The 16,516-nt window shown below is 40.6% G+C and overlaps 1 protein-coding gene across 4 annotated transcripts in view; it reads left to right on the forward strand.

The window, feature by feature from the left end:
• The first annotated feature begins 325 nt into the window (after positions 1-325).
• Positions 326-16,516, forward strand: part of ZNF462 (zinc finger protein 462) — a 104,674-nt gene continuing 88,483 nt past the window's right edge. Inside the window, exons 1-2 of one of the 4 annotated variants that reach the window (XM_073345997.1) lie at positions 1,226-2,021; positions 2,192-2,431. The gene's annotated coding sequence lies outside the window, so the exon portion shown is untranslated. Of the gene's footprint in view, positions 767-1,225; positions 2,022-2,191; positions 2,432-10,763; positions 16,506-16,516 lie in introns of those variants that run through there. The other 3 variants (XM_073345994.1, XM_073345996.1, XM_073345995.1) reach the window with 3 other exon arrangements.

Raw genomic sequence — 16,516 nt, forward strand, 5'->3', positions numbered from 1 at the left:
TGCAGGAACCGGTTTTTGCCATGGCTGGTAGAAAGCTATGACCCAGCAGGCGAGATCCATCCGAGCGGGCTGTCTCAGCTTCGCCAGGGCTAATGAGCGCTTCGGTGCAGGAGGCGGTGTGAAGGCAACAGCTTGGGATGGGAAGCTCTTTAGATCGCTTCTCCCCCCTCCACGTCCTCGCGCTGGCCTCTGAGTGACTCCATGTCCCAAACCTTAACTTTGTAACCACCTTCCCTCCTCTCAATCTCCTCCATCTTCACCACCTCCTCTATCAGCATCATCTTCTCCTCCTCCTCCTCCATCTCTTTCTTTCCCTCTCTCCTCCCTCCCTGTCCCCCCTCTTCTTGCCTTTTCCTCCTCTCTCTTTCTCCTTCTCTTTTTTTCCTCCTCTTCCCCTCCACGTTGTTGTTGTTGTTAGAAAGGCTTCGTGCACCCCCTGGTGCTCTTGCGTTTTGTGTGGTAGGAGAGGAGATTGTCTTCTTTCTCTCTCTCCCTCTGGTTGCTCATTATTCAGAGAGAGACACAGAGGGTGAGAGAGAGAGAGGGAGAGAGAGACGGATATCTCAGGTCATCTGCAGCTGCAGCAGCAAGCCAGCGAAGGAGAGGGGGGAAAAAGCAGGGAAAGATGGCGATCCTCCATTGCTGAGACCTGGCAAGGAGCACATGAGACTCACATAACAACTTCCACAACAAGCGCAAGAAGAAGAGCTAGACAGAGAGGAGGAGGAGAAGGAGAAGAAAGCAGCGGCAGCTTCGGGACGCTACTGTAAGTTCTTGCAATTAAAATCCATCTCCGGTTTGGCTTTGGAGAGATCATCTCTCTCTCGCGCCCCGTATTTTTCTTTCTTTCTTTCTTTCTTTCTACCACCCCTTCTTCCTCTGAAATCCATTCATTCGAGGAAGGCGAGGAGGAAAAGAAAAAAGGGGGGGTGTTTTGTTTGAAAGAGAGAGAGAGAGAGAGAGAGAAGTCTCTCTTGCATGGAGGAGGAGAAGGAGGAGGAGGAGGTGCTGGTGGTGGTGGGAGGAGGAAGGCGGTTAATTAATTTTTTGTTGTTGTTGTTGTTGCATTAAGGGGGGGGATATGGGGCGATAAGTGAGAGATCAGCAGAGCTGGGGGGGATGGATGGATGTGTGTATGTGTTAGGAGTGGATGGTGCCTGGGTGTGTGGACTTGGATCAGAGACGGGAGAGACACAGAGGAGAGAAACGCTCCGTGCTGGCACGACCCAGGCAATCGGGTGACCTCTTTCTTTTTCTTTCTCTCCTTCCTTCTCTCCTCTTCCTCCTCCCCTGGTGCAACGCTGGTCCCTCGCCCAGGTATTTGCCTCCTCGCCCCCCCTTCCCTCCGCCTCTCCTGAAGTTGGGATGTGGGGGTCTCCGGCTGGGTCTCCGGGGGGGCTGGTGGTTTCTGAAGGGGGTTGCTTGGAGGAGGACAGCGTTAGCTGGAGAGGAGAAGCCATTACACACGCTCCTGCTCTCCTCTGAGAGGGAGAGAGAGAAAGGAGGAGGAAAGAGCCTCACTTCTTGCTCAGTTCCCCGAGTGTCTCTGTCTTCCAGCCACACAGGGAAGAAAGAGCGTCCCCCCCAGCAGCTTTCCCTCCTCTCCCTTTCCCTTCCTTTATCTCCCTGTCCTCCATTTGCAAGCTGTCTGCTTTGGTTCCAGTCCAGACTCCACCACACAAAGCTCCCCCCTCCCCCCATGCAGACACAGTCTCCAAGCTTTTTATGTCTCCTGGAGTAACCTTTCTTTTCTTCTTAGCATTGTAGTTTCTACCCTACACAGAGTGAGATCCTCCTGAAGCTCCCTGTAGATGAGATATGATAGGATCCCTCCCTCCTCTCTTCCTTTTTAAACCAAACAAAACAAAAGTTTCATTTGTTTTAATGTCAGCAACTGGAAAGACCTTCAAGTTTGGGGGCTTTCTGCTGCTGCTTTTCGTGTGTGTCTGTTTGTCTCATGAAGCGGCTTGCATGTCTAAGAGGAAGTGACTAGTTTGGCAGAGAGCTGTGATCTGAGTCAGGTAAGCCATGTCATGTTCTGTAGCTCCACCAGAAAATGGAGGAGAGAGACAGAGAGCAGGCTCCCAGTAGACAAAGCTGAGATGGGAAGTGCTCATTATGGATGTCTCTCCATTTTTTGAAGCTTTGCTGGCAGTGGCTGGCTTAATCATAGTTTATTTTTTCCCTTAAGGGTTCTTCAGTTTTTCAGTGTGCAACATTTTTGATGGTTCTTCTCTGTGACTTCATTCTATAAGGAAATGGAAGAAATTTCTTAGGCTCTCATCCACACAGAGAAACACTTCCTGAGGTTTTTTCTCTCTAATTTTCATGTTGAAGTCAACCTTTTACATTTTTCTTCTGGTTGAACTTCATGGGATTTGAGATGTTGATTCAGTTGGCCAAAAACCTAATTTTTCTTAAGTATTTGGAGGTAAGTGTCTATTGCTTGAGGCTGCTCAGGTTCTGCTCAGGTTCTTCTGCAGAACACCATGAAATGTCAGTCATTACCATAAGGGAATGTTGGTAGCCTGTATTGAGCATTTTCATTTCTGAGGCTCATCAACATTCCTTCTTTTAGATACATTATACATTTAAATGAAACACTGTTGCCAACTACTTTGGTTCCATGTTTGCAATGCCACAAAGCTTTCAGAGGTGCCTTGGGGCAGGCTGGGAAGGTGAAGGTTCTTAAGGTACCATAAAGGATCTGGTTTCTCATTGAGGTTTCTCTTTTTCTTCATGTTGTCTGACTTAAAAACATCCAACAACTTTCATGTTTCCTGTGTCTTAAAAATGCTTATTTCTGAAACTGTCTAGCAACATTGGTGTTCTGGTTTATTTTTAATGACATTATGGAAACCTAAGATCTTAAAAAAATATGATGGCATATTTCTTCAAAGCTTATTTCTTTTTACCTTTTAATATGGAATAGTTGAGGATAGCCTTAAAAAAAGGTTGGATAGCTCAGTGGTTTGAGCATTGGCCTGCTAAACCCAGGGTTGTGAGCCCAATCCTTGAGGGGGCCATTTATGGATTTGGAGCAAAAATTGGGGATTGGTCCTGCTTTGAGCAGGGGGTTGGACTAGATGACCTCCTGAGGTCCCTTTCAACCCTGATAGTCTATGATTCTGTGCCCCATCACCCTCTCCCCACCAACCGTTGCAGAGTTTATGCAGTTCTTCAAAAGTGCAAACTGGAATCCTAAAACATTGCAGCATTTAAAGGAACTACAATATACAGTTTGGAAGCATGGGTCAGTAGAGAGGTGTGAGTAAAGTGCTTTGTACTGTGTTCAGAATATTTTGAAGAGATCAAGAAAGCAATATGGCGGTCGTAGAAAATAATACACACAAAAGTAGAAATACTTGGAGACGGTAGTTGTTGGAGTAGAACTTGGTGATGCTAGCTGCTAGAAGGTTTTAAAAACATTTTCTTGATCATTTCCAATTTTTTTAAATGGTAGTGTACGTTCAACATTTTAGGTGGTGTGGTTCCAGAGTTTTGGTTGCCAGTGTGTCTTGCTCAGTTTCTGAAAGGCTACAGACATCTGTGTCTTTCTTTGAAACAGCACTTTTGTGGGATGAACTTTGGAACCCTAATTTCAGATGTGTTTAAGGTTACACTGAAACTCAGTAAAAAACAAGGAAAATCCATCTACTGTCTGATCAATGGTATGGGCCTGATTCAGTGACCACTGAAGTAAATGAAAAGGCACTCATTTAATTCCATAAGTTTGGTTCTTGTCCTCATTGTCCTTCTCCCATCCCTATAACTGTGAAACTATTTTTAGATATATACATTCCATAGCCAAAAGAGCAGTGAATTTCTAAAATGAGAGAAACCAAAGGGTTTGTTCCTACCTACAGAACATGAAACGTGTTATCTTGCAGTTGGTATGAGATTTAAGGTGAAGTACCTTAAGGGAGGGCTGACTATACATGTTGTAGTGATGGCACTATAGAAAATCCTAAATTAGTCACTATGAATGTAAAAGACCACACAACACTCTTCATGTTTGGAGGAACATGGCCTTATTCTCACAGGAATGTTCCTGCTAGTGAAGATTCTTACTCTGGATATTTCCAAGCAGCAACTGAAATTCACATCACAGCAAATGGACTAGATAAGTATGGAAAAGCTGGTAAACTTTAAAGTAACTTTGGAAAGAATGTCTTATTTTCTAAATAGGAAAATAAGTTGTTCTCTTGACTTTGATGCTCTATTCCTTGGTTTAAACAATAATTAATTACAAACCTAATAAAAGCACATACCACCATGAGCTATGTTGTTGAAGAACATGGAATGTAAAAAAAGCACTATTGAATATTTCAAGTTGATAGAGACAAGAGATGCTATTTCACTATCCAGGAAAAATAAAAAAGTATTAATGTGTATATATAATGAGTTCAGAATGTGAACAATCTAATGTGAGTGCAAAATTGGTTGGTTGATATGGAAACTAGAACAATCACAAGCAGAAGTGTAAGATTTTGGGGTGGGGGGGATTTATTGTTGCAACTCAGTAAAGCTAAAAAGAGATTTAATCATGTTATGCATTGGTTTGTGACTTAAAGGAAGACTGGTATTTGGAAGCCATTAACTGATTGTGAGGATGGCTGATAAGTATTAGGAGAAAATGCTCCACATAGATACTTAGACATCTGGCAGATGTTATGCTGGGCCCTAAGGAATGGACAGTTTAATTTTAGCACTAGAAAGGAAATAGGAAGTACTAAAATCTTATTATAGGTCAAACTACAGTTTGAGGAAGGTTATTCCAAAAAACAAAGATACTTCTTGAAATGCCGAACTCTCAGAAACAGAATAGTGAGCAAAAAGCTACTCCCATGATGGTTGTGTGGACTTTCTATAAGCACATGCAGGTTTACAATAAGAATTAAGCAAAAAGAAAAGGAGTACTTGTGGCACCTTAGAGACTAACAAATTTATTTATAAGAATTAAGATTGTTCTATTCTGCTCTAATACTATCTGTGCATGTTGTTGCAGGTAATTTGCCAAATTGAGCTAAAGAACACAGCTTTGTAGCTTTTAAACTGTGGAAGAAGGATGTAATCTGTAAAATTGGTAAATAATTAGGTAATATTCCTTAACCAGATTTGTCTTATTATAAATCTATAATTGACCAAACTCAGGGCAGAAAAATATACCCCTAGTTGTATACTAATCAAGAATAAGAACACTTAGTTGAGCTAAAATGTTGCAAAGAGTAATTTGGGGAGGTGGACTAGTTGTGGGGAAGAAAAGTCTGCAAAGCACGTCAAGTTTTTATGTCATTTTAAGTTAGTTTGTTTTTCTGAACTTTGTGCTAAAGTTCTGTCACACCATGGAGGAAGCCTTATAGCAATATTTATCCAGAAGGTTCCAGTAGGCTCTCTTGGACTGAAAGAATACATTTTATAAACTGTTCCAAGTCTTCTACCAGTGACAGAATTCTTTAATTTTCATTAATAATGAAAGGGAGTAGATTTGTTCTGAACTTCTAGTTGGTGGCTTCCAAAAAGATATCCATTCCCATCAGTCTAAACATCAGTGTTTCTCCAAACACTGTGGTGTACTGAACTATCTTGCTGATGACAGGAAATGATTCTTATGGAAATCTTTCAGATAATAGTAAAATGTAATATGAGCCCATGGGATTTGAAGACCAAGTCTTGAAAGTGTTAACTAAAGAGTGGGGGGTGGGGGCACACTTTACTCTTCAATGTGCAAAAGTAATTCTGAAGAAAAAACAGGGCTGAGATAAGAGTTAAGATTGCTTAAATGTTCTAAAATGTGTAAGACCAAGGAACATGAATTCTTAAATCTAAGAGGGTCTGAAGAAGGTGGTGTGATGCAAGTCTTCAGTTGCTGGCAGAGACACAGTTAACATTGTAAATGGTTGAACTTCAGCATGGCACTTCTCCAAACGAGTTGACTGTTGAAAATAAAATGTTCCAGAAGAACTGGGAGAACAGGAAAGAAGTTAAAATAGCATGGTTTGTATGCCAGTGCTGAAAGAAGAAAAAGGGGGAGGAAGGGAGATAGCTTGACTTATGATAATTATCTTGTTGGTTGTAGTGAAAAGGGTTTAGTAGAAGCTTCCAAATGAGGGGACTTGATTAATAAGAATTCAGACTTCCCTTATGCCTTGTGTTTTGGAAGCATTCTTTTGTCTACTCAGCTTATTTTTGGGAGGTTGAAATCACTGGGGGGAAAAGTCAAATGAGATTATTTTTTTCTTTTTCTTTTTTTTCTTTTAACTTTGGGAATAAGACCACAAGATTTAACATTTTGCCATTGTTGTCTTAGAGTTTTGTGAAGCTACATGTTGCAGTACAGACACAGCATTAGAGAAGCTTTAAGATATGGCAAAAGTGTATCTTCATTTTCCAGGTACTTGGAAGTACCCAGGCTCATCTGTGGTTTCTATTTTTACTGTTTTCTATCTTCAGCAAGAATACTTTCATTGGTAGAATTGCTTTGTTCAGCTTGGGGCACTGTTTTATTATTGCAATATTCTCAAACCATTCTTGCCTAATTGCTAATTGAAGAAACTTTTCTTAAGCTATATTTGGAAAGAACTCCCCCCCCCACCCACAGTGGAAGGTCAGGACCACTTGGTATTTATTCTCTAGGCATAACCTGCTCTGTTTTTTCAATTAATTGAATGTCAATCCTGGATAGAGCAACAAAAAGCTGTGTCTTCTGACCTCCCTTTTTCTCCTTGTGCTGAAAACCCCAATGTTTTTGGACAATCTGAATGCAGTTGCTGAAACCATGGAAGATGAACATGCACAGTTAGCCCCTGAAGGGGGTTCATGATGTAACTAGGTGAGGCTGGTGTTGTAAAGGCGTAGTATTTTGTGAAAAGGGTGGGCTAGGAAGATCCCTCAAGGAAGCCGAACTGTTGGGACTAGTTTTTGCTAAAAGAGAATACAGGCAAGAGATTGCGAGGCACATAACTATTGCTCCCAGATGGGGAGTCACATACATTCCTTCTAAGAATAAAAGCTTCATGATGCAGTCAGGACAAAGAGCTGTAGTCACAGCAACAATGTCATCAGTGATTAGAAAGGACTTATGGAAAACTTAACTGGGTAATGACCATTTCAAGGCTAATGTAGTGAAAGCTCTAGAAGCACTTGATTGACTTGCGTCACCACAAGGGAGTAGGCCTGTCAATTTAAGAATCCAGTTTTCACCATGGATGATGCTTATATTTTTAATTGGGAAGAAGATAAAACTGAATTTGTTAGGTTTGTGCTGAAGTCTGTGGGACTCTCCCAGGATCTTGTGGGTATGGGGAACAAGTAATCTTCACCCCATACATTGTGGGTCTGCCTTTTCCCTTCTCCGATGAATGCTATATGTATGCAGTTTAATAATTTACCAATTGTTAAAAAAAGGAATGGGTAGCAGCATAATATGGCATATTTGCAAGACATCTTACAAGCACATCTGCGACCCTGACCTGAAGATTAAGAAATAGGATATTTAAACCATTGCATTGTTATTGCTAATGAAAAGCTTTGGAAGGGACCTGAAAATTAGAATCCCAGCTGCTGTCAAGGTAGAGGAAATAAGGCCTTCAAAGGATGCAAGGATTAGAGTGTCAGGAAAAGCAAACAGTAGCATCAGCACAAGTAGAAAATAGGCAGGGCTGTGCAGCCAACAGAAAACTAGGCTAAGGCATGCCGTAATTATGTGTAGTGGAAACTTGCTGGTAATAGAGCAATTGCGTGGGGTAGAGAGGCATTAGAATGATTTGTGAGACAAAACAAAGCAGATGTTAAGAGGCAGAATGATATAGGGAGACTGAGAGAAATCTGTGCTCATGATAATGAGGGAGAAGACTTTACTGAAACATACTAAAAATGGAATTTTCTGATATATAGAGAGAGTATCTCTTTCCATGATCTTCTGGACAATAAGGGCTTCACTGCACCAGCTGAATGAGCAAGCTCTCTCTCCCCTGCCCCTTGTGTCTTTTTGGGTCAAACTGTGTTACTTTGGGATGACATCACTTGTCATGGGATGAATTACCTTCCTGAACATTCTGGATGGAGATTAAATGGACCCAAACTGCTGGAATACAACAAAGTGGACATTGATTGCAATGCTAATGGATTCAAACCATGATGGTTTGTTGTAGGAGGCCCATAAAAGACTTCCCTTCCACATATTGCCAAACTGTCTCTGCTTATTGTCTAAGATAGAATTGTGTGCATATTGGAGGTGGTGGGAGAGGGGGGGAGAAAACAAAATCCTGTACTCTTGTTTCAAATGAAATTTTTTGAATTATTCCTTAAAAAGGTAAACAAAATAGCTAAGATGCAAGGGTTCATGTGTCTGGAGATTCACGTCAAGAGGTCAGTGCCATTTTACATGCAGAGTATGGTGTATTTACCTTTTAACTACTTGAAAGTTAGTTATCTGTTGAAGACTTTAATTTAGTGTTTAGTTGGGAAAGGGATCATTAATAAAGGGCTCACTGCAGTCTGAATGTCAGAGTTCAGCTGTCTGGTGATGAAACTAAAAGAAAAGTAAACTTTTTTTCCCTTTCTGCCTCCTTCCTCCTGTTGTTAATTTAAAATTGACAGCTCCAAGAATTCCACATTTCCTAACTTGGGATAAACAAAAGTTCTAGAATAACTTGTGAAGTTGATTAATTTACTGAAGGTTTCTGCTAACCAGTATATGAAGTGGACACTCCAATGTGCGTTTTTTAAAAAAGTAGATCAGAAACAGGAATCAAATAATCAGTGGGGTCATTGATGATCAAGGTGCTAAAGGAGCACTCACAGAACACAAGGCCATTGCGGAGAAGCTACATGAATTCTTTGCATCAGTCTTCACTGCTGAAGAACTGTGCCAGATTAAAGTGTCAATAGAGGAGGTTTTGGAACAAACTGACAAATTAACAGTAGTAAGTCCTGAGGACCAGGTATTCACCCAAGAGTTCTGAAGGAACTCAAATATGAAATTGAAGAACTACTAACTGTGGAATGTAACTTATTGCTTAAATCAGCTTCTGTACCCGATGACTGGAGGATAGATAATGTAACACTAATTTTTAAAAAAGGCACCAGAGGTGATCCTGGCAATTATAGGCCAGTAAACCTAACTTGAGTGCCAGGCAAACTGGTTGAAACTATAGTGAAGAACAGAATTAGCAGATACATAGATGAACATAATATGTTGGGAAAGAGTCAACAAGCCTTTTGTAAAGGGAAATCATGCCTCACTAATCTGTTAGAATTCTTTGAGGGGGTCAACAAAGGGTGGACAAGGGTGGATAACGTACACTTGGACTTTGAGAAAGCTTTTGACAAGGTTCCTTACCAAAGGCTCTTAAGCAAAGTATGCAGTTGTGGGATAAGAGGGAAGGTCCTCTCATGGATCAGTAACTGGTTAAAAGACAGGAAACAAAGAGTTTCCTTTGTCAGTGGTCAGTTTTCACAGTGGAGACAGTTAATAGCAGGATCCCTCAAGGTCTGTACTGGGACCAGTGCTGTTCAACATATTCATAAATGACCCGGGAAAAGGGGTAAACACTGACGTGTTAAAGCTTGCAGATGATACAAGATTACTCAATACAGTTAAATCCAAAGCTGACTGTAAAGTGTTACAAAGGGATCTCACTAAACTGGGTGACAGGGTGACAAAATGGCAGATGAAATTCAATGTTGATATATGGAAAGTAATGCACATTGGAAAACATAATCTCAACTATACATACAAAATGATAGGCTCTAAATGATCTGTTACGCTCAAGGAAGAGATTTTGGAGTCATTGTGGAGAGTTCTCAGAAAACATCTGCCCAATGTGCAGCAGCAGTCAAAAAAGCGAACACACTGTTAGGAACCATGAGGAAAGGGACCGATAATAGAAAATATCATAATGCCACTCTGTACATCCATGGTACTCCCACATCTTGAATACTGTGTGCAGTTCTGTTTGCCCCATTTCAAAAAACATATGTTAGAATTGGAAAAAGTACAGAGAAAGGCAACAAAACTTATTAGGGGTATGGAGCAGCTTCCATGCGAGGAGAGAGTATAAAAACTGGGACTGTTCAGTGCAGAAAAGAAACGACTAAGGGGGGGATAGGACAGAGGTCTATAAAATCATGACTGGTGAGGAGAAAGTGACTAAGGACGTGTTATTGATCTCGTCACATAACACAAGAACCCCAGGGGTCAGCTAATGGAATTAATAGCCAGTAGGTTTAAAACAAACAAAAGGAAGTATTTCTTCACACAACACACAGTCAACCTGTGGAACTCTGCCATGTGATGTTGTGAAGGCCAAAACTATACCAGGGTACAAAAAAGAACTAGATAAGTTCATGGAGGACAGGTCCATCAATGGATATTAGCCAGGATGGGCAGGGATGCAACTGCATGCTCTGGGTGTCCCTAGGCCTCTGATTGACAGGTCCTGGGTCTGGATGACAAGGGATGAATCACTCAGTGATTGCCCTCTGTTCATCCATTTGAAGCATCTGGGCATTGGCCACATTCGGAAGACAGGATACTGGGCTGGCTGGACCATTGGTCTCACCCTGTACTGCTGTTCTTATGTTCTTATAAACTCCTGAGATTATACAGAGGAATGCTGGTTAAGGCACAGAGCTATAAGTCAAACATGAGTTTTTGTTCCCAGCTCTGCCAGACACTTCGTGTGTGAAGCTGGACAAATCGTTTGCAATCAAAATTTCAAAAGTAACCAGACTTTTTTTTTTTTTTTTTTGGCTGAGTGCCTAATTTGAGACCTTTGGGGCCTGGTTTCTTCAGAGGTACTGAACACTTATAGCTCTCATCAGCTTCCGCTGGAGTTGTGGTTGCTCAATGCTTCTGAAAATTGGGTTGAAGTGATCTCTGGTGGAACTGAGGAATCCAGTATTAGTGGTTGTTTCTGGGAAATTTTGTCCCTAATCACTCTAAAAAACAGGGATAACACTTATCCATGTCAGAAGGGATATTGAGAGGCTAAACTTACTGGGCCAAATTCTTCCACTTTTACTCATGTTGAAATAGAAATAGTTAGCATCCCCTTCAGAGTAAGGAACTATTCATTGTGTGCAGGAGGAGCAGAATCTGACCATTGCTTATTAAGCACTCTGAGACCCTGGGATGGAAGGTGCTATGGGAGCCCACAAGTTTCATTATTTATCATTTATTACCACTGGGCTACCACTCAAGTACTCATCCAGTGAACCTTAAGTTGTGCTGACTGATTGTCTGTTTTCAGATGTGTATTTCTAGCTAGGGTTTGTAGGGAAGAGGAGACTAAAAATATACACACTGTGTCTATGTAATTCTTTATTTGGTAGTGGCTTGGTAGGGCTGAGCGGCTCAGGAAGGGAGCAGCAACAAAGGGGTATGTGTAAGTAGTCTGCTGTTCTACTAGAATCAGTATTTTCCTCTGCGTTTATTTTGTTTTGCGAAAAGCAGGGGGGGAAAATGACAGAGAATTGAATAAAAGCAGAAATACTGATACTGTCTCTTGTTCTGGTGAACAGAAAGTTCTCGTCTTTGCATTTTAGTTTTTCTCTTGCTTGTCTTTGTTCTGGTAATTTGCTCTGGCTACAGGATATAGAGGTATCACTGTTGGCAGGTTCTGAAACCCACATGTGTAGTAGGACCAGTTCAGGTATTTTGGACAGTCCTCCATTCAGTTTAAGGAAATTAGCGAGTGCTAAATATTACAAGAGTATCCAGAGAGTTGTCTAATTAATTAGCTCCTCACTACTAAATGGTTGCTATCCTCTTAGTACAGTTCCAAAGGCCCGAGCTTACAATGAAGCAAGGAAGTGCTTCAGTTCCTGGTCAGAAGTGCATCTGAAAGTTAAATTCATGTAATACCAAGTCTATTTGTATCAATTCCTTTTAGTCTATTGACCTTTTATCTTCTGTTGCGGGGAGGGAATGGGGGAGAAAGGATATCAGCTTTCAGCTTTGTCAGGTCATATAGAGGTCAAGTTCCCTTGTCTATGATGAAGCATATTGTATGAAACAGCATTGTGTATGATAGTATTTATGTAGAGAGACTATGACTTTACCAGGCCCCCTGGAGGTAAATATCACTTACAGCCATTAAGTGAATCAACATATATGATGGCTCTTCTGGCCTCTTGGCCAGTGGTTGTAGGATAGGAAAAATAAGAAGCATGCCTCTCTGGAGGTTATAGCTGACTAGCTAAGCAATGAGTTCACTGGACACTTTCCATTAGATAAAGGAAAAGTTGCTTCTCAGGAGTATATGGACTCTGCCATCAGAGGCTCTGTTATCAGGTCAGATCTGTGAGATGTTTCATTCAAGGACAGAATCTTGTGACTTGCTGAAACTGTAGGGAGGAATGAGTCAACGTATCTGGGACTCCCAACCGCATGAACAAATAAGCACACCTGAAAATATTTGTTGAAATGAATGTATCAGATTACAGAGCAATAATATAAGTGTTAGTATACCATACACCTTCCTTTCCCTTCCACCTTCCCCAGTGTACTCCATAGCTCGCAATAAGGGGGAATATAAGGCTTTCAATGTGCTATGCTATCAGGAGGTCACAAGGAATCATATTAAAACTGTTCATATGTTAATTATGGTTTCACAACCTGAAAATGCAATCCAACCTGAAGCCTTGAATCAGAAGTTGCAGCGGCAAGGTGGTACATTGGTTGACTTGAAATGAGCAAACCAAATCTTATATGCAAATGATTTGAAACTTTTTCTGCTTTTTACTTGCACCACTTAAATACTTAGCTGTCCTCCCCTGTTTCCCAGTGCTAAATGGCTCTCCATAGGTTTATCCATATAGCTTCAGTGATGCACTGTAATGTAGGGTCTGCTTACCCGTGTTCCGATCTTCTCTGTGGAGATGTTTATTTTAAGAGTTCATGTCTACTTAGTTTTGCTAATACTGTACTGTAATATCAGATGGGCTGTTGCGACCTCAAGGGGTGAGTATGCTATTTTTAGTGTGTTTGAAGGGTAGATGATGTTTCAGATTGTGGAATGACTTTCTGGAGGGTTCATTACCATATACTGAAGTTTTGTATGCCATGGCAATGGAGTTCAGTCATATGATTATGATGAGGCAGTATCTTAACTGGGACATAAAAAATGGAGAACATTTACTTTCTTGTATCTGGGAAATTTCAAAGGTAGATGGAGCTAAAATGCTACACTGGATATTCTTACACTTGCCATCTAAATATAGTGAGAACTTCTAATCTTCTTTACAGGTGAAATAAGTAGCCTGTTGACAGCAATGCTTGCTGTTCTGTAGCCCACAGGTTTACCCCCTTAATCAGAGGACGCTTCATATCCAGATGGCTTTTTAATTGGTCAGATCTCTTTGCTACCTTTTCATGTTCTGGTTACTACAGTCTGATGGAAAACAGCAGAAGATGAGGACTTATCCTGCAAAAGCTTATTTGTGTGTAGCCCTTATTCATGTGAGCTGTCCCAGTGATTTGATTGAATTTCAGTACGATAACTCATGTGAGTAAATGTGTGGCAGACCAGACCCTCAGTTCCAGAGTTTGACTCTTGGGGTTTGCAGTGATGCACTTGGAAATGACAGTTTAAAAGTGAAATGCACTTAATTTTCAACAGCTACCACCTAAATACATAAGTTGTTCATTTGTGCTTGCGGACGGGGATACTGATGGAGTTCATTTACGCTCTCTAACAAGTGCTAATGCAATAGATAATTCTTTCACTTCTATTCATACCTCGTTTTTTGCATTCCCACACTTTGCATTTTGGTTGGGGGGGGAGGTGCAATTTGGCGTTTGTCTGATAAATACTTAAGTTGGATTTCATTTAGTGCCTGCATATCCCTGAGGTATGATTTCATATAAGGATAAGGCTTAAAAGAACTTTCCCTTTGCTCTGTTGAGTGTGCGCTCAGTAGATGGTGTTTAGATACTTCATATCACCCTTATATATAATGGTATTTCTGGAAGCTGGGGATTTTGACAAGTTACTTTATTTCTGATTTTGAAATATAAGTGATTATGATAGATACTAATGTAGTTGTCAATGAAAATGGATCAGGGAAAATGCTACCAAGGCCCTTTGTAATTAGAGGTGTGTGTCTGTGCATAATATAAGTTGCTATCCATGTGGTTGTACTGCTATGGTACTTAATCTGGCAGATCATTTAAATATTTACTCCAAAAGATCTTGTTCCCTGTTGGTGTGAAGCAGTATTTCCAGTTATTTTTATCTTAGCAACCCTGTTGGAGATGAACCAGACATTCTGCTGTAAACTGTCCCTGCGTTTTGATAGAATTTAATAAAATAAAGTTTAATGGTTTGATCCCAAGGGGAGAACAGACCATCTGGTTAACAGAAGGTTAGGCCGAGTAATGTATTGCTGAGAGTGGCATAAACCAACCAAGAATATCTGGTAATGTGTCCAGTTGCTGCATGTATTAAGCATTGAAATGGTGCTTTCAGATCTGCAGAGCCAGCAGTCCTGTTACCACTGCTGTGACGCAGGAGATAATTCTGTTGGGCAAGCAGCAGCATGGGGGTGGATCTACAGTACAGGATGTGTAATGTCAACATGAAGCACTGGAGCTGGCAGTAAGAAGGAAAGCAGCCATTTCATGCCAGTGCAGGAAGTCTAAATAGATTTTTCCCTCTGCATCTTCTCCTTCTATGTTGCTTTCATTTCAGTATTAAATGATTACCTTGTGCTTTGTCATCTGAAAACTTCAGCCCAGCAGGGTTTCATTTCTTTCTCTTTTTGAACCTGTCTTTTAAAGCAACTGAAGTATACTCCAAAGCATGTATGATGGGTAAAAAAAAAAGGGGGGGGAGGGTTTGAACAAATCTGGAGAATGAGAAGGGTTTAGTCATGTGAGTCTTGAGCTTCAGATGAAGTTTCATTGTAGATCCTTTTGTCTTTAGTGCAGAGACAGTTTGTTCAAAAGCAGCAATCATTTGAGAACATTGTACTGCAGCTGTGAAGTGAAGAAGGGTACAGAATATTGCAAGTGATACTGCATAGACTTTGCAATTATGTAATTGCTAAGTAACCATGGAAAACAGTCACAGTTGTCTTTGCTTTTCCTCTTAACAGGAAAGTCCTACAGTTTAAGGTTTCTTTTTCCCTTTTTGTAAAAGCCAGAGGTAAATTAACCATGCTACCAGATTTTAAAAGCCAAATACAATCACTGGAGTGAATAAATCTGCAGGAGGAGACTTCATAAATGAACTTGCCAGGCATTCTGTTGACTCAGACTGCAAAAACCTAGTGGCTTGCAGTGTTGTGGATTCTTCTGTCAGCTGAATAGGAAATGTCTTTCTTTCTTTTTTTAAAACGGAGACACCTTCCTGTAGTCACAGCATGGAGTATACCAGAGGTTTCTCAGTAATGGGCATGGCAGAGCTGTATTTCATAACCAGAGCCCTCTCAATTTCTGTTGCCTGTTCAGTGGGATTTTGAAGGATACTATTACAGCCTAACTTGAATGAATACTTGTCTTGGATGCTGTTTTGTGGTAGCCCTGCAAGGTATGAGTAGCTTCAAACGTTCCTGAGAGCTGATGACAGAAGTAGTCAACCCACAGGTATGTTTTTCTAGTAGCATTTTGGGGATGGGAGGAGATGTACATAAAATGAGATTTGTCTAGGAAGACTGTTTGTTCTGTGCTCTAATAACTTCATCCCTTCACCCTTCTGCTCACTCCACTGGCCCCATTCAGAAGATTTTTGGTTGAAGTACTGTAAGTCTAGGACTTATGCTTACAGTATATATTTGTGGTTGTTTTTAAAGCTCAACTAAAAATGACACTGAACAATTTATCTGGAACTGGAATGGCATTTCCCAATGCAGATCTTCTTCTAAGTTATGTAAAATAATCCCAGGTTACAGTAGTTATTTCTGTACTAGCCAGTTCAAGGATATATCTGAGCCAAGAGAACTTACTTTAATAATAGAAGATATGGTTCCTTCATCACTTCTTGTATAATTCTCACTCTACAAAGCTTTGTTTTCCATTGGCTGATTGTCTTGTGTTTTCAGTATTATTTGACAACTTCCTAGCACACTTTGGATGAACTCACAGTCAGGTGTGTTTTCCCCATCACAAATAAGAAATAATGTTTCATGCTGTTCCCAAATTTTTGCTTGGAATTTTTTTCCTTCAAACTTCTTTGTGTTGTAGAAATGCTCTAAAGAAATCATATTTGACTTTTTTTTAAACAAAATAAGTGATTCACTGTAAGAATGGTTGATTATAAATAACTTCTAAAATAATATCTTACCCACAGCAAAGTTGGCAGTCTTCCATTGAGTTAGCCTGTTTCAGCAAGGAGCTCTGGCTTAAGATATAAAGCAATCTGCAGGGACATATGATCGCACATACTGGCTGTTTTCTGTGTTATCATCACTTGCTTTAGCTGATGACTGGGAATTACAACCATTGTCCGGAAGACCAGTGGAATCCGCAGTATGTGACACCAGAGAAATGGGCCTGACCTGTAAGTATTGA

This window comes from Lepidochelys kempii, chromosome 5, assembly GCF_965140265.1.
Source record: "Lepidochelys kempii isolate rLepKem1 chromosome 5, rLepKem1.hap2, whole genome shotgun sequence".
Lineage (NCBI taxonomy): Eukaryota > Metazoa > Chordata > Testudines > Cheloniidae > Lepidochelys > Lepidochelys kempii.